General features: G+C 38.2%; 1 long non-coding RNA gene across 1 annotated transcript; it reads right to left on the bottom strand.

Annotated features, from left to right (window-relative positions):
* Positions 1–308: 308 nt before the first annotated feature.
* LOC138148141 (uncharacterized) lies at positions 309–20,478 on the bottom strand. The gene is made up of 2 exons (XR_011164985.1): positions 19,562–20,478; positions 309–545 (listed from the first exon to the last, which is right to left on the bottom strand). It is a non-coding gene; the product is annotated as an uncharacterized lncRNA (long non-coding RNA).
* Between the last annotated feature and the right edge of the window lie 1,737 nt (positions 20,479–22,215).

The raw sequence follows: 22,215 nt of genomic DNA, 5'->3' as shown, positions 1-22,215 counted from the left end.
GATCCTCTCAAGTTGTCTTAGGAGGATAACTGCTTTAGCCCACCTTTTATTTCTGCTATTCTATGTTCACTTTGAGGTGATGTTCTGTCTTTTTTTGTAAAGGAAATTTGAAATGACTGAAGTTTTCTGATCTACTCCACCATTTTCCCAGAATCCTCTCCTCTCATACCTATTTAAAACAATTTTTTTTTTTTTTACTATGGTGTTCAACTCATAGAATCATGAGGCTTAGACCCTTGGAAATGGAAGGGATCTTAGATATGGATCTGCAAATCCACTGGCTGCCTATTTTTGTACCAGATAAAATGTTTTTTAAATGTTTAAAATAAAGGGTTTTTTTATTTTAAAATGTAAAAATCGTTCTTGGTTTGTCAATACAAAAACAAACTGTGGGCTGGATTTGGTCCACAACCATAATTTGCCTCTTAGATTCTGTTTCTAAGAAGTCATCTAGTTCACCTTCCAATCCACCAAGAGGTCATCTCCCTTCTGGTTAACAGTTCTGGTCATGGAAATGCATTGTCTCAGGAGGAAGTTTCTTCAGCCTGGATTACCAAGACAAAATGAAAAAGAGAAATTCAGAGCCACTTACCAAAATGCTTTTATTATTCTTTATGTTAACATAGATGTGGTGCTGATACAGTGATACTTCCTAATTTCTTTGGAAGGGATACCTGTACATGTTCCAATGAGAGAATAAACAAACCTAACTAAGCTAAGACTCTACCTTCCAGAAGTTTACTTCTCATCCCTAAATTAAATTAAATTCTGCATGAAAGCCATAGAAAAGGAGCTGCTCCTGGAGTCAGGAGATTTGGTTTTGAATACTTAGGTGATCCAGAGCAAAATTTCAATTTTTTGAACCTCAAGGCTCTTCTTATCCATTAACTGGGTAAAATAGTAATTTCACTACCCACCTCAGAGGAGTGTTGTAAGTATGCTGTTAATAAACGTTAACTATCATTAACACTATTATGAAATAGATCATAAACAAAAGCTAAGAAGATTTGAACCTAAGCAATCTAACTAGAAGAGGAAAGTCAATATAAAAGGCTATGACAGAATAGTGAATAACTTTTTAAAAAACCTATCATATTCTCATTTTTCAGTGCAGCTTGAGTATTTCTCAGTCCTTTTATTCCTTTATTGAAAATAGAGTATGGGTGGCTAGGCGGTGCAGTGAATAGAGCACTGGCCCTGGAATCAGGAGGACCTGAATTTAAATCTGGCCTCAGACACTTAACACAAAAAACTAGCCATGTGACCTTGGGCAAGTCACTTAACCCCAACTGCTCTATCTTACCCCTCCAAAAAAAAAATAAAGCAAAAAATAAAATAAAGAGAGTAGACTTCCGGATTACATGAGTGACAAGATGGCAAATTAGACTTTTTTTGTTATCTTGACTTCTCAAACCTCCCCAAAACAGAAACTATGCATCAAAAGTAAAGCAATCTCAGCTGTTTTCAAGGTCTTAGAACACCAAGAATCCAAAAGAAGGTAAAAAACATTTAAATCCAAAACCCAGGAACAAATGTTCACTGATCCTGAGTTCACTCAACATCCCACTTTTTGCCCCATTTCTTAAAAAAAATACTGTTTTTCATTTGGAACAACTCTCATATTATGATGTAAAAAATAGAAAACATAGATAAAAATTATTTTTAAAAATAAGAAAAAAGGAAGCTGATTTCAAATTAGATATTTCTTCCCATAAACTCCTACTTTATTATCTCTTAGCTGTCCAGAACAGAATAGAAGGTATTATTATAAATATCATAGAAAAAAATATATCCCTAGTCATACAAATACTGAAGAAGATATGGAAAAATAGATACTGTTGGTGAACTTGTGAACGTGTCTGGCCACTCTGGAGAACAATTTGGAAATAGGCCCAAAGTGCTATAAAACTGTGCATACTCTTTGATGCATTAATACTGCTACTAGGTCTGTAGCCCAAAATTATAAAAAAAAAAAAAAAAAGAAGCCATATGTACAAAAATATTTATAGCAGGTCTTTTTGTGGTGGCAAATAATTGAAAATTAATGGGATGTCCACCAATTGAGGAATGACTGAACAAATTGTGGTATATAATTGTGATTGAATTATATTGTACTATTAAGAAATGAAGCAGAAGGGGTGGCTAGGTGGCTCAGTGAATAGAGCACCAGCCCTGGAGTCAGGAAGACCTGAGTTCAAATCCAGCCTCAGACATGTAACACAAAAAAACTAGCCGTGTGACCTTGGACAAGTCACTTAACCCCAATTGCCTTGTATTCCCCCCTCCAAAAAGCAAAGAAAAAAAAGAATATTAGGTAAAATGACCTGGCAAGCTATTAATTTCAATAATAAAAACTAGCATTTATATAGCCTCTGAAGATTTGCAAAGTGCTTTACAAATATAGTTATTCCTTCCCCTTACTTTCCCCATCATGGTTTCATATATCATGAGTCAGCATAAGAAATTGAATGGGAATTTTGGGGGAGTTTTGAAAAAATGATAAACAAAACAAGAAAGCCAGCAGATAATACAGAATAAGTTTAAAAACTCAGAAATGCATAAAATATAGGTATAGTATTATATAATACCGTGTTTCCCCGATAATAAGACACTGTCTTATTAATTTTTTGGACAGAAAAACACCAGAGGGCTTATTTTCAGGGGAGGGCTTATTTTAATGAACATTGACAGCGATTTTAATAAACAGGTAAATGTGAACAAAAAAATGTACCTTTATTCAATAATGAATTCAATAAAGAACAGGATGACGCGCTCACTGCTGCAGCTCTGATTGGATGCAGCTCGGAGCGCGGCGTGCGTTTCACCCGGGGGGAGGGGGAATGGGACGGTGCATACAGAGTGTACTGTAATGTAGCGTGTAGCGCAGGGGATCACCTTCACTACAGTAGCAATCTCAATAGGGCTTATTTTCGGGGGAGGGCTTATTTTAGAGCAATCTTACACAGTAAGGGGAGGGCTTATTTTCGGGATAGGTCTTATTATCGGGGAAACACGGTATCAACATATTTTATCTTTTAATACCATAATAATTCAGACTTCTTCTCTGGTATGGAGGACCAAAAAATTTATGCAGATTTTCCAGTGTTGTGCTCCTAACCCCCACAATTTGGAAGGGATAACTGTATGATCTCATCTCCTTACAACTCTGGGAAGTAAGCACTATTATGTTCTCATTTTATAGATATCTTCTCTTTTCAGACCACTTTGACCACCCCTTATTTTCTCCTTCTCAATAGAAGGCCTTTTCTTACATATACTCTGCTGTAAAAATATATATATATATATATGTCATCCATTTCTAGCTCTCCTCTCCAGGTACATACTTCAAATGACCTCAGCATTCCTTATTTACAGTGGTCTCAGAGGACTAGATGACCCTTCTATTTGACTATTTCCAACCCCTCAACTTGTGCCTTTGTCACCTTGCCTTTTCCAACATTCCTTCCCTTAACCTAATTTCAAATTTCTCCTTTTCCACTGTCTCCTTCTCTGATGCCTACAAACATCCCCACATCCCATTCATACTTTAAAAAATTTTTTTCATTTAACACCACACACCCCCAAACCACTATCCTTTCTCTTTTCACTCTCTTTTTCACAGTCAACTCTGGAAAAAAAAGCTGCCTATACTTGTTGCCTCCACTTTCTCATACTCACTTCTCAACCCTTTGCAATGCGGTTTTCCTACTTTGAGCTTTACTAAAATATATTATCTCCAAGGTCACCAGTTATCTCTTTTATTTCTAACTTCAAGGCTCTTTTTGCATCCTTCATCCTTCTTGACCTGAAGGAAGGTAGGTGCCATGGTGGAGTGCTAGACTTGAAGACAAGTAAACCTGTATTCATATCCTGTCTCGGGGCGGAGCCAAGATGGAGGAGTAAAAGCAGGAACTTGCTGAAGTTCATCCTCTAATCACCTCCAAATACCTGTAAAAAATGACTCTAAACAAATTCAGTCTTAGACACTTAACAGCTGTGTCATCATGGACAAATCACAACCTCTTAGCTTCAGTTTCCTCATCTATAAAGTAATAATAATAATAGCACCTACCTTATAAGGATATTCAAATAAGATAATATAAACAAAATGCTTTGCAAACCTTAAAGCACTATATAAATGGTAGCTGTTGTAGCAATTATTATTGACTTCTTTGCAGGAGTATTTTGACACCATATTCCTTCCCTGTGTTTACCCTCTTCTCCCTGAGTTTTCTGGACACTTTTTTTTCTCAATCTCTTTTGTAGGAGCATCATCCATGTTATGTCCTCTATGTATGATTCTATATAAAAATTCTTATCCTGGAACCTCTCGTTTTCTCTCTAAATTTTGTCTCTTGGCAATCTCATCTAGCTCTAATGGATTAAATAATCATCCCCATGAAGATCTCCCAACCTCCATACCCAGTATTTCAGGAACTCTTTCCTGACTTCCAGGCCTGCATTTACAACTGATTTCTAGAAATCTCCATCTGGATGTCTCATGAGTACCTGAAACTCAATGAATCCAAAACCTAACTCAATCTTTCCCTCAAAACCCATCCCTCAACCTAATTTCCCCATTTATTTTAAGAGCACCACTATTCTTCTAGCTATCTAAGTTTACAACCAAAATTCATCCTTTAGTCTTCATCCTCACTCACCTCCCATATCCAGTTTCTTTTTGATGATATTTTATTTTTAAAGGCTTAACTGATGTTTTGGGGTTTTATGGGGTTTTCAGTTTTGGGGTTTTGTTTTTCATTGTACATTTATGGATCAAACCCACTCCAAGAAAGTTCTTATGTAACAAAATAAAAACAGTTAAGCAAAACTAGTGATCTCATCTGAAAGGGCATACAATATTCCACATCTATAGCATCCCCTCATATTTTTCCATTTTTGTTTTTTTTAATCAGTAGAAGTTTATTTTTTTCCCTTCCACTCCCATCCCACTGGGGAAAAAAAAGAGAAAAAACAAATGCTTTGTAAGAAATACACATAGTTAGGTAGAGCAAATTTCCTCACTGACTATACAACATAAACACACACACATATATGTCTATATCTGTATCTATCTATATCTCTGTCTATTGATAATCATTAAATATCATATTTGGCCAAAGTTTGAATTAATCAAATAGACTGCTTTGCCTCATTTTAAAAAGGCTATTTTTCTGTTTCAGTCACTCCAGAGACTAGATACAGCTGGGAGTAGGATTTAAAACAGGCACCCCGAGATTATAAATCCCAAACAGACCCAGCTTTGTCCTGTTCTCAGAGAATACCTCTTCTTATGTTAACAAAGCCAGAATGGGAGCAAAATGGGCTTACTTTATGGCTCTTAAGGAGGAGACCCTCAACTCATGGCATTAACTTGAGTAATGGGACCTTTTCTTATTTTTATATTTTCTGGGCATATACCATATTATGGAATGTTAATGGTAAAGAAAACACAGATATTCTGAATCATAATTTCAATTGATGCTTTGTCAACTCTCTTGTTTTAGTGTATTTACCATTTATTCGATTAAGAAAATTCCTTTCTCATACAATGATTAAACATTTATGGGGATCATAAATTTGTGTAACTCAGCCACCCCAAATTGGGATGGTCCTAAAATGTACTTAAGCTCTCTCAACCTTTTGTTCATCAGTCAGGACTTAGCTCTTGGCTCCTTGTACAAGTACCACTAGCTTTAAGGGAATAATGAATAAATGTTGTGATTTTTATATTACTATTTGTCTGTGTACTTTGGCTAGACCTTTTCTAGAGGTTGACACTGTACACCCTGAATCTGTCACCCTTCTGGCAAGAGGTAGATAGTATGTTTAATCACTGATTCTCTAGAATCATTGATGTAAATTGTACTAATTACAGTTCTTATACCTTTCAGAACTGTTTGTTTTTATTGTACAAATTTTTCCTCTGGTTCTGATCATTTCATTCATCAGCTTACAAAAAAAGCCTTTTAAATTGTTCATTTTGTAATTTTGATGTTATAGTATAAATTATTCTTCTGATTATGATCATTTCATTCTGCATCAGTTCATAGAAGTCTTTCCTTATCACTTTGAAATCATCTATTTCCTTATTTCTTATAGCACAATAGCACTCCATCACATTCATATGCCACAACTTAATCAACCATTCCTCAGTTGATGGGCATCCTTTTAGTTTCTAGGTTTTTTGCCACCACAAAAAGAGCTACTATAAATATTTTTGTACACATAAGACCTTTTGCTATTTCTTTAATCACTTCGGGATACAGGCTTAGTAATGGGATAGCTGAATCAAAGCACATGCACTGTTTAGTAAATTTTTGTATATGATTCCAAATTGCTTTCCAGAATGGTCACATCTACTTTCAAAGTCTTGTTTTTTCTACCTCTTCAACATCTCTCATATCCACAACCATCACCTTCTCTCCTAACACCACAACCACCCTAGTTCAGGCTGTCATTACCTCTCACTTAAGCTATTGTAATTACTTCTTACATGGTCTCACTTGCATGCAGATTCTTCCATCTACAATGTGTTCTCTACAGAGCCACCAAACAAACAACTCTGAGATTTCACATTTCAAGTAGCAAACTGGCAAAAATGACAAAAATTGGAAATATCCTTGGGTGGAGGGGTCATTGGAAAGCAGGACTAAAATGTCCATACCCAGTTGTCAAAAGATCTGACTGTAAGGAATATATTCCAAAGAGGTCAAAGTTAGAAAGAAGCATCTTATATATACCAAATTATTCATAGCAGCACTTTTTTTTTTTTTTGCCTTTTGGAGGGCAATTGGGGTTAAGTAACTTGCCCAAGGTTACACGGCTAGTATTTTTGTGTGGTTGTTAAGTGTCTGAGGCCAAATCAAACTTGGTTCCTCCTGACTCCAGGGTCACTGCGCCACCTAGCCGCCCCCATAGCAGCACTTTTTATACTTGCAAAGAAGTGGAAACAAAGGTTTCCATTGACTAGAGAATGGCTAAACAAATTGTGGTAAATAAACATAATGAAATATTATTTGCCTTAAGAAACAATTAATATGAAGCATTCAGAGATATATTAGGGGATTTATATGAACTGATGCAAAATAAAACAGAGGAAATAAAATCCAGGAAAATGATATACACTATCACTATAATAATGAGAATGCAAAAGAAGAATAAAGCAAACACAAACACTATGTATTATAATTAATGACTAAGGCTGGATCAAAAGAGAGTTCAGATTTATACATTGCCCTTCTTTGCATAAAAAAGGACTATTGATGTGGAATATTCATATACTGTAAGTTATAATTAAGATATTATTTAGTTTTGTTGAATTGCATTTTTATCTTTTAAAATCTCCATTACAATGGAGGGGGATATATTCAGCAATGAATTTTATATAAAAATAAAAAACATTAATAGAAAAAGAAAAGGCCTACTAAAATAAAATGCATCAGACCCAACTAGAAAGCTCCAATTCATATTGCATCATTCTAAAGAGCATGAATGTACCATACGTGAATTCAATATTATCATGAGATCATTGAAATATAAACAGAACATCCTTATACAATGGAATGCAATGGAATTGCAGTACGTCCACCTCGATAAGTCAAATCCATCTCAGAATGCAACAGGTAAATATTTCCCTATTACATTTTATTCTGGTTTTGACCACATTCAGGAGTGTTGTGGGCCACATGTGATTCTTGGCCACTTGTTCATTACCTCTACTCTATATCAGTTTAAAGTTCTCAAACATCACCACTAAAATCCTAAAAAATCTAAGTAGAAAACACAAATACTATGATATTGCAACAAGTCTACTTAGATATTTCCAGCCACCTCAGGTTGGAACACTGGAAACATGGATGGAAAAACATAGCAAACTAGGAAAATCAGATTTAAAAAAAAATTAAAAGAAACTGACCATGGCCCCTGCTTAAGAACCTTTAGTAGGTTCCAATTGCCTATAGGATAAAATGCAAATTCTTTTGTTTGGCATTTACAGCTCTTCACAGTCTGGCTCTAGCATTTATTTCTAGGCTGACTATATATCACTGTCCCTGATGCACTGTATGCCCCAGCCAAAATGGCACATTTGCTATTGTTTGTACACAACATTTCATCTCCCTCCTTACTGCTCTGTGTCTTACACAGGCTCTGTCCTAGGCCTGGATTGCTCCTCTTTCCAGCTGCTGCTTCGTGGATCCCCCATTTTCTACCAAGACTTATCAGAAGTTCCACATCTTTCAAGAGGCCTTTTTCCTAATTCCTCCTCTAATCACTTTGTGTTTCATAGAATCCTAGTTATAGACTGGCAGGAGCTTCAGAAGTGATATTATGATAAAACATCTTTATTTTGCAGATGAGGAAACTGAGACCCAGAGAGTAAAGTAACTTGCCCAAGTTTACACAGATAGGAAATTTGTTTTGTATCTATATTTACTTATCTGTAAACATGTAATCAAATATATGAGATATATAACTTCTGAAAGGCAGTATGGTATAGTAGAAATACTACTGGAATTAGAGTCGAACAATATGGATTTGAATTTTGGCTCTGTCACTTACACTTATACAGTTTGGGTAAATAGATTAACTTCTCTGGTTCTTGTTTTCCTCATCTGTAAAATGGCAAATTGGGGCTAGATGAGTTCTATGAGCCCTTCCAGTTCTAAATCCTATAATCTATAAATGTATAGATCTTAAATCTGTTATGGGAGAGGAGGGTTGGGGATTATGCTGGAGAATGGATGACATTAATGAGGGAAAATTTCCTGAATAAAGCAGATGGGAATGGGAAGCATGATGTAGTAAACAAAGAGTAGGGAGAAATTGTAAAAGGTCATCAATGTATCCCCCATCAACTTTGGCATCCTACCAAGATGATTATGTACAAATTGGTGTAGTCTTTCATGTATGGGATACTCAGAGACAAGTTCTATGGCCTGTGTTGGAGGTAGCAGAAAGGAGAAAAGAATTCAACAATGGTCACTTTTGCCTTGCTAGCATCTTCTATGTGTTGTCTTCTCTTATTAAAATCTAAGTTCCCTGAGAGTAGAGGCTGTCTTGTTTTTCTATTTGTATCTCCAGTTCTTATTGCATATAGTATGTACATTGTTCGTTAATGTCCAACTTTTCATGATCCTACTTGGGGTTTTCTTGGCAAAGGTACTGGAATGACTTGCCATTTCCTTCTCCAGCTTGTTTGACTGATGAAGAAACTGAGGCAAAGAGGGTTAAGTGACTTGCCCAGGGTCACCCAGTAAATGTCTAAGATGAGATTTGAACTCAGGAAGATGAGTCTTCTTGACTCCGGGTCCCACACTCTATCAACTGTACCAAATGGCTGCCCAGTAAGTGCTTAATTCATTCATTTGCTAATCTCTTGGAATTTCAATTGATTTAGCAAAGTCTTTATTTAATGTTGTTTAGTTAAGTAAAAGTAGATCTAGAGTTGGAGGGGATGAAATATCCATATTCTTTGACCCAGAAGTCCCATCCCAAGGAGGTAACAAATAGAAAGCTCCCATATATACCAACATATTCATAAAAGCACTTTTTATGGTATCCAAGAATTGTAAACAAATCAACTGGGGAATAGATAAACAAAATGTAGCATATGTATATGATGGAATATCACTACATGTAATTGCATATAAGAAACCATGAACATGAAGAATACAGGGAAACATGAGAAGACTTAATTGAACTGATGTAGAGCAGGACCAACAAAGTAATACATACATACAATGACTACAACAGTGTAAACAAAAAGAACAAAAATCCATTTTTGATCATAAAGAATATGAGAGAAAGTGTACCTCCTTTCTTCACAGAGGTGAAGTAATGATTACAGAGAGCTGATGAAAAACTATTTTACCCTCCTCCTGACAGAATGAAGATAGACTCAAGATGCAAAATGAGGCATACAGTTTTGGACATAACCATATTCTTAGAAGGATTTCTTCACCTGCCTTGTCCCCAATTTGTGAGGAGAATGACATGAAAGAAAAAAAAAGCAACAAATTCAAAATTATCCATCCTAATAAAGGAAAGGGATGGTATAAACAATACAAATCAATCCATCAATAAATACTTATTTGAATGTTTAGTATAAGATATAGCTGAACAGTAGCTAGTCCAAAAGTAATTTTAAATGTTTTAACTGACACCTCAAACACAACCATATTCAAAAGGTTGTAAGTATGATCCACAGATTTTATTTGTACTTTCCCCTAACCAACCCATACTGATATCCATGTCTTTTTCTTACCCCAAAATTCATCTGTCACATCAAAAACAATGTCATCCACAAAATCTTTCTCTCCTCCTCTTATAGATTTCCTCTAAAAAACATTTTCACAAATGGTATCCTTCATACACAATGCATACTTTTAAAAATTGTATTGAAACTTCCAAAAGCACTGTACAGAATTTTAAACTTTTAATGTATTCTATTTTGCAGCAGCAATTGTCTTTTCATAATTATATTTGATTTATTCTCATATTAAAATTTGTTTTCATGCTTTGAACACATACCAACTCATGGCATGACAGGACTATACTTGCTATCAGACTAATTTTCCTTAAACATTATTTTCATAATGTCATTTTCTAGCTCAAAAATCTTCCATTTCTTTCTATTTGCTTAGCAGTCAAATCTAAGTTCCTCTGCCTGGCTTTCAAGGTTCACCACAGTCTCTTTATATTCTGTTTTAAATTATTTTCCCCTACTACTACCCAGTAAGTACTAACCTTCTGCCCCAAGCAGGCCAATCTTGTCAATAATCCCTATAGGGGCTATATGGAGTATCTAGATGGCATAGTGGATATTCCCTGCCTACCCCCACTCCCTACTGACCCCAATATAAACATTCAGTCTGCCCCTTTCCCCCCAATACAAGAACAGGAGATGAGAAGGGCAGATAGGAACCAAGATGGCAATAGGCAACAATAATATGAGGACATTCAAGTAAACATAAACAGCCAAAAACTTAGAAAAGCTTTGTAAACTTGTAAATCTAGAAGGTTCTTTCTGCAGCATTGATAATCTACTGGGGGGGGGGGAAGGGGAGAGAAAATCTATCTTGTACTCCATCATATTAAAAGTCTCTCTCTCTGAGAAAATAAATGTACAAATGATAGAGAAATGAATTCTGCTTCCAAGACTCCTGTCTCATTCAGCCACTAAAACAGGTGCTTTTTGTTTTCCATGTTAATGTCTCATTCCCCTTCCTGAAGAATTGTCTGAATATATACATACATGTATACATATCTACACATATGCATATATACACATGTGTATAGATACATACAGATGTGTGCATATATGTACATATGTATACATATATATTTATTTAAAGTCTGGACAACTATTTACATTGGAAGAATATGCTCTACATTTCACACCAAAATGTCTATCTATGGTGGACAAGCTGGAATCCACAGGACTTTATTTTGTTCTTTATCGCCTGTGATAAGAGTACCGGATCTGGAGTAAGGAAGACCTGACGTCAAATTCAGCCTTAGACATTTACTATTTGTGTGACCTTGGGCAAGTCACTTAACCTATCTGCCTTAGTTTTCTCAACTGTAAAATGGGTATCATAATAGCCCCTACCTACCAGGGTTGTTTTGAGGATCAAATGAGATAACGTTTGTAAAGTGCAGTTCCTGGCACATAGTATGTACTTAATAAATGCTTATTCTCCCCCCCCATCTGTAGTTTAATTTATATTTATAATTCTCATATTACAGGTACTTAAAATATGAAGGCCCTAGGTTCACTTTAGGAAATTTCTCGTACTTCTGGTTCACAGCCCTATACCAGAAAATCTGGGGGAATCACTACTGAACACCTAGTACACTGCCATCAACTTCCTTGAAAATATTTTGTTCACAAAATTAGCAAAGGGAAGACATATTGGTTAAAAAAAATACAATTCATAATGGAGTTCAGAAAGTAAGTATACCCTATCATATTGCACAGGTAATCAATCACATGTGGTTTACTATGAGAATTGGTTTCACTTAACTGGCTTTTGTTTGTTTGTTTCAAAGCAATGGAGAGTTGGTAAATGTTAAACAACTAGCTCTCAAAAAAAAAAGGATGTACGGTACACTGCATTAACGTTTTCTCTATCACTTTTTTGTTTGCTTTGTAACCTTGTCTTTTATTTTCTAATGGGTTTTTTGATAGCAAAATATCTGCCATCTCTTTCCCATCCCCACTACTACTCCCCAACTGAGAATAAAAAAAACCAAAATCTCTATTACAAATATGCATAGTCAAGCAAAATAAATTTCTGCATTGACCATGGCATAAATGTCTATGTAGACATCTATAAACCTGTACACACACTTTTATATGTATAAGTATACATATACATTGTGCACTCTGACTCTTTCATATCCTTTTCAGAAGGTGGGTGGCATGTTTCATCGTTTGGAATTGTTGTTGGTCATTACACAGATGAGAGATCATCTTGTCTTTCAAAGTTGTTTTTCTTTACAATATTTTTGTCATCATATAAATTGTTTGCCTGGTTCTGTTCCCTTCATTCAGCATCAGTTCATACAAGTCTTCCTAGGTTTCTCTGAAAATATCCTCTTCATTATTTAATTATTTATTTTTAGTTTACAACATTCATTTCCACAAGATTTTGAGTTACAATTTTTTCTCCTCATCTTTCCCCTAACCCCCACCCCAAAATAGCAAGCCTACTGAATATCCCTTCCCCCAATCTTTCTCTCTTATATCCTCCGTCATCACCCCCCTAACTTTCTAGTAGGGCAAGATGGGCTTCTATACCCCAGTGCTTATATATATTATTTCCCAGTTGCATGTAAAAAACAAAATTTTTAAAACATTTGTTTTTAAAACTTAAGAGTTCCAGATTTTTCCCTCTTCTTCCCTCCTCACTCATCCCCACTGGAAAGATAAGCAATTTAATATATGTTGTACATGTGTAGTTGCCCAAATCATTTCCATAGTAGTTATATTGTGAAAGACTATATTTCCTTCCATCCTATCCCACCCTCCACTTATTCTATTTTCTCCTTTGACCCTGTCCCTTTTCAAAAATGTTTGCTTCTAACTACCTTCCCCCCCCAATATGCCCTCCCTTCTATCATCCCCCCTCATCCCTTACCCCCCTATTTTCCTGCAGGGTATCCCTTCATCATTTCTTATAGCACAATAATATTCCATCAATTTATATAGCATAATTTTTTCATCTATTGCCTTTGATGGACAACCCCTCAAATTCCAATTCTTTGCCACCTCAAAGAGTTACAAATATCTTTGCAGATCCTTAGTTGTTTTGTTTAGGACCAATCTCTCTCTTATTCTTGTCATTCAGTCATGTCCTACTCTTGGTGATCATGTGGACCACATCATGATGATTGTGTCCATGAAATTTTCTTGGCAAAGATACTGTTGTGATTTGCCATTCCTTCTCCAGTGTCCCTCTCCTTCTAATTCTCCTTTCTTCCTTTTCCCCTTTACCTCCTATTTCCCTATTGAGTTCAATGTATTTGTGTACCAAATTGTATATGTTGCCTGCTACCTACCCCCCAACTCCCTCCTCCTTACTTGTATGGATTTCCACTTGTATCACCTGATTATGTGAGATAATTTTCCCTTCTTTCATTCCAGTATTTCTCTACCTCTACCCTTCCATTTTTCTTTTAAGAGCAATAAGATATAATCGAACTACTCCCAAGTCTTCTAAGTATATTTGCTCTATGAACCCTGGTGATAAGATTCAAAGGGGACCCATTTATCATCTCCCCATATCATAATGTAAGTAGTTTATCCTTGTTTAGTACTTAATAATTTTTTGTTTGTGTTTATCTTTTTAAATTTTTAAAAATCTTTTTACATTTTTCTTAATTTCCATGTTTGAACTTCAAGATTTCTACACAGCATTGGCCTTTTCATCAGGAATGCTTGGGAGTCCACTATTTCATTAAAGATTCTATCAGGATACTATTAGTAGACACTGTTTACCAGAGCTAAGGCCCAGTGTGTGGGAGAGAAACCCCTATACAAAAATTTAAGGGGAGGGGTAAGTTTCACTTTTGGTTTCCCAAAAAGCAAAAGTTAGGCCTATCTGCAAATGCAAAACTTAGGCTTGCTTGCAGAAGTGAAACTTAGGCCTGCAGGAAAGTGAAACACAAGCCTGCTTGCAGCAGAAGCCCAGCTCAAGTTTAGAGCACTGTCTCCATTTTATGAGAATGCCTTCACTTACTCCACACCCCCAGCAAGCAAGCTGTGCCTTGAGCTAGATAAAACAATCCTTTGTGCTCACCCTCTGGACGAACTCAACTACAGAAAAATTCCAGAATTATTTCACACCTGCACCAAGTGTTCTCTAAGCTTGGTCAAACACCCACAGTAACCATGTTATGATCACGAAGCCTTGCTATGAATCAAACTTGTCACACTGTTGCTGCTACTCCTCATTGTCAGGGATACAGCTCATAGCATAGCCACTGGCATACATTTTGAGATTTGCCCACACTAAAGTGGGTCCCCCACTGTGGGTGGGGGGTGGAGATTGGCACATGTCTAGTTTTCCACCATTCTTAGGAAGGAGGACTCCATTTACAATCATTTCCCTCACAAACAAATTAAATTTCTCTTTGATTCTTGACTCTCCTGTTTCTTGCCTGCTCCATGGTTCTGCATCAGCTATCCATAGGTGAGAGAATGGTTTGGTCTGGTTAACATTAAACTGGTGTCAGAAGTGGGATTGGACATGGATGGAACCAGGCCATCAGACTCTCCAATACCAGCAGGATGGACTAGCTGGCAGGGGAAATTTCTTTGGCATCCGAACCATTTTGTCTGGTGAGTCCTAGACCCTTTTCCCTGTTTCAATCCCCAAGCTCCTGCCTTGGTCGAGCTCACCATTCTTTGTGAAGAAAACTCTGGAGCCCTGGGATGATCCAGTTCATCTTGGGTCTCTCTGGTAAGGATATCCTTTCTGCATGTTCCCCTAATCAACTGCTCCTGCCTGATCTGTAAGATCCTGTCTTAGGCCATGACAGATCTGACAGATCATAGAAGCCTATCTAGATGGCTGCTAAATTACATTTGACTGGGGCTCCTTGGTACTTGGACTTTTTCTTTCTGGATTCTTGCAGTACTTTTTCTTTGACCTGGAAAATCTAGATTATATATGAAAAATAAGGGGGCAGCTAGGTGGTGCAGTGAATAGAGCACCAGCTCTGGAGTCAGGAGGACCTGAATTCAAATCTGGTCTCAGACACTTATTAGCTGTGTGACTCTGGGCAAGTCACTTAATCTTAATTGCCTCCAAAAAGAATATAAAAGAAATAGGGAACTCCATAAATGCTAGTTATTGCTTCTTAATCATCATCATCATCATCATCATCATTATTATTATTACCATGTGCTAGGTCATACAGGTCAGAAGAAGCAGAGGTAGCACTGAAATCTAGATCATCCAAATCCAAGTCTTTTCTACTAAACCATACTGTTTCCAACTTTTATTTATATCTTTCTAATTTTTACTTATTTACTTTTACTTCTTCTAAGATCCAGCTCAAGTCTCAACTCTTCTATGAAGCCTTTCCTGAAAGATCCAGACCTTCCCTGAGATCTCTAGCCTTAACTGTTCTCCTTTGAACTCTTTCAATCTGATGCTTATTTAGAACCCAACTGTATTTGTTTCCTGTTACTGTTTTGTGTGGCTCCTCAGCTAGATTTTAAGCTCCTTGAAGACAGGAACTAGTCCTATACCGAAACCCTATGTATCCATCATAGCACATAAATGTTGAGTACTTGATACTTGCTCAAAAGTTAGGTGTCAGAGTGATTAATTGATCCTTAGACAATACATGTTCCTAAGGATTGATAGTGTTAAATATCAGACAAGTATGTCCCCAAAGTTTATTGCTCTACATAAATCACTGCAGCATACAACTATGGAAATTTTAAAGGTACAATACACTAAGTGAAAAACGGAATAAAATCACTGCATTGCATTGCATTACCATCCAGCTGCCACAACCCCAAGCAAATAGTATCTGATTGTAATCAATTTTTCTAAATGGCCAAGAAAATTACTGCAGGGGCCCCAGGCAACAGTCTGAGATCTGCCACAATATCCCTGGGATTCCTAGTGGAAAGATTTTATTCACGGATTCATAGAATTTCAGAGTTGGAAGAACCTCAGAGACCACCTAGTTAAATGCATGTCTGAACAGGGAAGGGTTATCCTGCCTTCATTTAAAGACCAACTAGGTGAGGAAACTCCAGACCTCCCCTAGGCAGAGCACTCTACTTTTAGATAGCTGTGATTGTTAGGAAGTTTGTCATAGATTGAAGCCTAAATTATCCTTTCTGCAATTTCCACCCATTGTTCCTAATTCTGCCCTCTGGGGCATACAAAACTAGTCTAAATCATTTTCTAGCCTACAGGCTTTCAAATGTGTAAAGACAGTTATTTGTCTGAAGTCATTCAACTTAATTTCTCTCCTCTAGGCTAAAACATTTCCAATTTCTTCAAACAGCTCTCACATAATTCACCATTCTGGTTGCCTTTCTTTGGTTCCTCTCTAATTTACCAATATTCTTTTTAAACTGTGGTACTAGAAGACAATACTATCCATATAGATTGACCAGAGCAAAGGATAGCCAGACCCCCCCCTCCTATTTTCCCTAATTTTAAGGAAAATGAAAAGTCATTTTCATCACCAAAAAAAAAATTTAGGATCCCTGATTTAGTTTATCATATTGCATATATTTCTCCCAAAGAAGAGTTATAGATTAAATAAGCTAGTCCAGTCAAAAAAGGTGAATCTGAAGGTAACACCAGGAATCCTACAGATTTTCACTAAATGAAAAGAACTGATGTGGGTTCATAAATATTCTTCTTTCCTTTTGAATGAGAGAAGTGAAAACTTCCCAGACTATACTCTAAAATCTAGTAAGCCTTTTTGTGGGAAACAGGCCCAAGTTTCCCTTCACCAGAAATCACATGATTTACAAGGACTCAAAACTCAGAGCAGTAGGGAGTCACTCCTCTCCTCAGTGACACCTCAGCATAAGATATGCCCAATAAGAACAGAAGTGCTTTCTCAAATGTATATTGGGTGGTCTACTGTTTCCTTGTTCTGGTACTTGAAGTAAATTGCAGTGCTTAGATCGTGTACCTGACTTCCAGCCAATGGAAGAAAAGGGGGTGGAGGGAAGGGAGCATTCCATGTTAGGACTTTATAACTTTGCCATTTCCTTTTGTAAACTGCTTCTCCCTAACTATTTGTTAAAGGTGGGGGAAGGGTTGCCCTTTCTCGAGATCTTAATAAACCATTCTTTTCTGCTTCCTAGCTTGAGAAGCCTCTGAGTATTATTTGGGTATCTCTGTTGCACACAGTTTTGGGGTACACACACCTTGTATCAACCCGACTTTGAATGGAAACACATACTTCCACTTCTTTCCAAACCCACAGTAACCTGGACTATATCTGGAGTCTGTGATGGGTGAACTTTTTACCTTATCTCAAGCAGCCTAGGATAGCACATCACTACCAGCCTACACTAGCCATGCTGTCTCTTTGTAAACCATCCTCACCAACAGCCTAGGTGAAGCAAGAAAAGATTAAGTCCCTTGCCAGGAAAGTTGCCTTCAAACTCTGATGGAGGTAGCCAGGACCCTAAACCCAAAAGCTTTGGAAATAGCAGTACCCCTATACTGACTAAGCCTTGTGCCCAGACTACTCCCACAACCAACACTGAGGGCAGCAATCACTGTGGAAAAAGGGTCTTACCTAAATCACCATGACTGTTGATAATGATGATGATAATTCTTCTTTCTGTATCCCTAACACTTAGTACAGTGCCTAGCACATAGTAGTAAATAAATATTTATTAGAAATAGTAATAGATAATTCCTAATTGTTGACAATGGCAACAACAGCTAACATTTATTTAGTGTTTTAAAGATTGCAAAGTGTTTTACAAATACTATTTCATTTCACCCTCTACACAACCTTGGCAAGTGGGTACTATTATAATTTTCATTTTTAAGATGAGGAAACTGAGGAAGAAAGGGGTTAAGTCACTTGCCTGGGGTCATATAACCAGTAAGTGTCTGAGGATGGATTTGAACTCATCTTTTTGTCAAGTCCAACACTATCTACTATGCCACAAACTACCTCAATACCAAATGCACTGTCACTGACAGTCACTGATCAGTTCACTGATTAAGGTATGCCCAAAGAAACTTGGGAGTGGCAACTTCCCCCAGACTTCTAATCCTGCTTTTAGTCTAGTCTCTGTAGCCATTATTTCATGAAGATTGGTCTGGTAACTACTCCTGTGGATGCTGCAATCACAGATACCGAAGACCCAGAAAACAACTTCTCTCTACTAAAGTCCTTAGCATTGTCAAAAAGTTAGACAATTTGAAACTGATACCACAGTATCAGTGGAAATGACATTAAAGAAGATGCATTATCATCTACTTTGCTGCCTTATGGGGAATTTCCATTTGACTTGGCACTGAAACTTAGGTAGGTTGTCTCTCCCCATTTGAATTAGAGTTCCTTCAGAAGAGTCTGTCTCTGCTTTTCTATTTGCATCCCTAGTGTTCATCACAGGGTTTTGAACATACTACACTTCTAATAAATGCTTTTTCATTCATTCATTCACTCCTTGGCCTGATCCAGTCATCTCTAGACTATCATTTCAACCTGTTCCTCATGACCTAGGCTCTGGACCTGGGTCCTTCAGCTCTGAGGTTTTGTTTTTACACATTTCTTTACTTAGAAGATATATGTACTTTGAAGCCAAGTCTTCATATATGAAGGGAGTTAGAGCAATGATGTGGAAATTCAACATATAGCAATCATGTCTGCTGAAACTAGTTGTGAGATTGCTTAATCTAGCCTTTAAATATCAAGATCACTATCATCTCTAATTACTATTGATCAATAAATTCAGGGTCAAGGTTAATTTTCTTGAATTTTCAGATAACTCCCTATATACTAGACTTCAAAGTGGTTGTGGAAATAGTTACATGGCAGGGAAACCAGTAACTTTTTTGATGTCTGTGTAATTAGAGAGGGTAATCAGTAAAGAGCTGTCAAAAAACCCTATTAATCAATCAATCTACATTGATTAAGTGCCTACTATATGCCAGCTAGGTGTTGAAGAGGATAGAGAGTATGGGACCTGGAGTCAGAAAGACGCATCTTCCTTGAGTTCAAATCTGACTTTAGACACTTATTAGATGGGTGACCTCGAGCAAGTCACTTAATCCTGTTTGCCTCAGTTTCCTCATCTGTCAAATGAGCTGTAGAAACATTTGGCAAACCACTCCAGTATCTTTGTCAAGAAAAGTTAACACAGGATCACAAAGTCAGACAGGCTGAAATGGTTGAATATACACCATGTGCTCCCCACCATGTGCTCAGCACTGTGCTAAGCACTGGGGATACAAAAAAGGTTAAAGATAGTCCCTGCTCCCTAGGAGCTTATAGTTAAATGAATGAGGGAGAAAGCATGAAAACTACTGTGTAGAAATACAAGATATACCTTTCAACAGTATACAGGATAAAGTGGAGATTATAAATTTCGTAAAAGCACTGGCAGTTTAGAGGGATCAGGAAAGACTTCTTGTTGACGGTGGGATTTTAGCTGGAACTTGAAGGAAGCCAGGAGGCTAGATGAGGCATCGAAGAATTCCCGGCACGAGGAACAGCCTGTGAAAATGTCCGGAGTCTGGAGATGGCATGTCTCAAAGTGAGGGAGAAACAGCCAGGAAGCCCGTGCTCTGCATCTCGAAGTGAAGGTGGGGGTGAAGAAGTGTAACAAGACTGGAAAGGAAGGAAGGGGTCTGGATAGAAATGGCTGGAGAAGCCAAGGTCAAGGCCATCACAGGATAGAGCATCCGGGTTTATCCCCGTCCAGAACACGACAGGCGGTCCCAGGCACTATGTAACAGATTTATCTTAGAGACGGACATTTACAATGGGCGAGTCACAGTCTATACACACAGACACACGAAGATAAGAAAAAGGTGAAGCCTTTTAAACTAGGCGGCCTTCGTTTTTGAAGGCTTCCCATTAGCATCAGGGTAGCTGTAACCGGCCTGAGCCCACACGGCGGCCGCGTGCAAGAACTGCAGCACTGGCCTCACTGGGAGATGGTAAGAAGTCATCGGTGAAAAAAAAAGGGATTTGTTGTGTGGCTTCTCTCCGGTAACTTCTTTTTCCTCCAGCCCCATGAGGTCCCGCCCTTTCTTTCCCCCCATCGCTCCTCCTCGCATCCAGACCAGAACGCTAGCCTAAGGTCCCTCCGCCCCCGGGCGCTGGTTCGCTGTACCGTCCCGGACCACAGCGTGCACGCCTAGGCCTTGCTCTAGGCCTCCGCCCCCAAGCAGGGTCAGCCCGGGGACGAGGTCCTGTAACAGTCATTGCCCTGGAATGACTCCGCCGCCTTAGCGGGTGAAGGGAGGCGGGGGAGGTGGGGCCGCAAGGGACCGGGGTGGGAGGAGGAAGGAGCGAGGAGCGTGCTGACGAAGCCCCGCCCCGTCGCCAGATGCGGGAGAGGCAGGTAGTTGCTGATTGGCGGGCACCGAGGCGGAATGAATGGGGTGACCGCGGGAGCTCGGTTCGGCGCGGGTTGGGTTGAGGGGGGCGGGAGATAGGAGGCCCTGGAAAATAACGAGGGAGGAGAAAGGGAGGAGCCGTGGCGGGAGAAGGGTGTGAGGAGGCGCGCGAGCAGGCTGGAGACCCCTCCCCCACAGTCAGAGAAGACTGGCGCGCCTGCGCGGCGATCTGGTAACGGTTTAACGGTCTCCACGCCGGACTGGTCTTCTGGAGGAGACGGGCCGGGAAGACGGAGGGGAGGGGAATGGAGGGGAGGAGAGTAGAGAGGAATCTTCGTTCTTCCTGGGCCCCATTGGGATCCTATGGCCTCTCCCAGCGGCAAGAAGATCGGACGCCTTCCCTTCACCGCCCCCCCCCCCAATAAAAAACACCACAAAACCCAACAAAATAACGAAATAATGCAAAAATAAGCCCCAACCGCTCATTCCCCGGGGAAGTGAGGCCGCTGGGATTTCCGCACCCGCAGGATGAGTGAAAAATGCCCCGCACACAGTAGGGGCTTGTTTTGACTTATGAATACTTATTTGACATTTATTCTTGCCCCACATTCCTAAAGGGTTCACGTTTTCTCGTCAAAATCTCGGTGGAACAAAGCTATAAAAGCACACGTGGCTGTTTTGAGGTCAAGAAAATTATCGAACTTAAATGCTGGGACCAGACATCTTCACCTCCTGCCCTCAGTTTCCTCATCTGTAAACTAAAGAAAAACATTGGACTAAATTCTGTTATGAAGGGCTTATTAACCAAACTCTATGTGTGTGTGATGAACACTTTTGGAAATCTGATGAAATCTGCCCACTCATAAAATTAATTTCATAAAATTAAATACATAGAATTCCAAAGGAAAATCAATTTTTTCAAAATCACTTATTTTAAGAACTCATGATAGGCCCTCTGGTTACAAAGGCAAGTCTTCACTCCCAAGAGCTTACATTTTACTGGAAGGATATGACATATCCACCAAATGTGTTTATCTTTATATATGGTGTGGACTGTTGATTTATACCTAGTTTTTGCCATAATGGTTTACAATTTTACCAATTAGTTTTGTCTGAACAGTGACTTCTCACTAAACATTGAGTACTCCAACATCTGGGATCTTTGGGTTTATCAAACTTTAGGTTATTAAATAGTGCTAATTTTCTTATGTATGCTGTGTCCCTAATTCCACTGATCAGTCATTCCATTTCTTACCCGGTACTAAATTTTTAATGATTACAGCTTTCTTGTATAATTTGAGGTCTGGTACTGCTGGGACCCCTTCTCATTTTTTTTAGCGATTCCCTTGATATTCTTGATCTTTTGTCCCTGTAGATGAATTTTGTTATTTTTTTCTAGCTCCCTAAAAGTAATTCTTTGGTTGTTTGATTGATATTGCATTGGGATATTGTATAATATAACATAAAAGTATATACAAAGTAATTGGGGAGGCAGAGAATTGGGGGAGTCAGGAAAGGTTTCAGTGGAGCACTCACTTGAATTGCCCTTGAAAGGAGAGTTCAAGTTCAATAAGAGTTCAATGAGTTCAATTTAAAAAAAGTTCAATAAGTTCAAGTTCAATAAGAGTTCAAAAGATTC

This window comes from Petaurus breviceps, unplaced genomic scaffold (genome assembly GCF_028583685.1).
Source record: "Petaurus breviceps papuanus isolate PSGF00001 unplaced genomic scaffold, PetGlider_PUasm1.0 90822, whole genome shotgun sequence".
In the NCBI taxonomy this organism is placed as follows: Eukaryota; Metazoa; Chordata; class Mammalia; order Diprotodontia; family Petauridae; genus Petaurus; species Petaurus breviceps.
The sequence above is the reverse complement of the archived record's forward strand: the minus strand, read 5'-3'. Positions and strand labels throughout refer to the sequence as shown.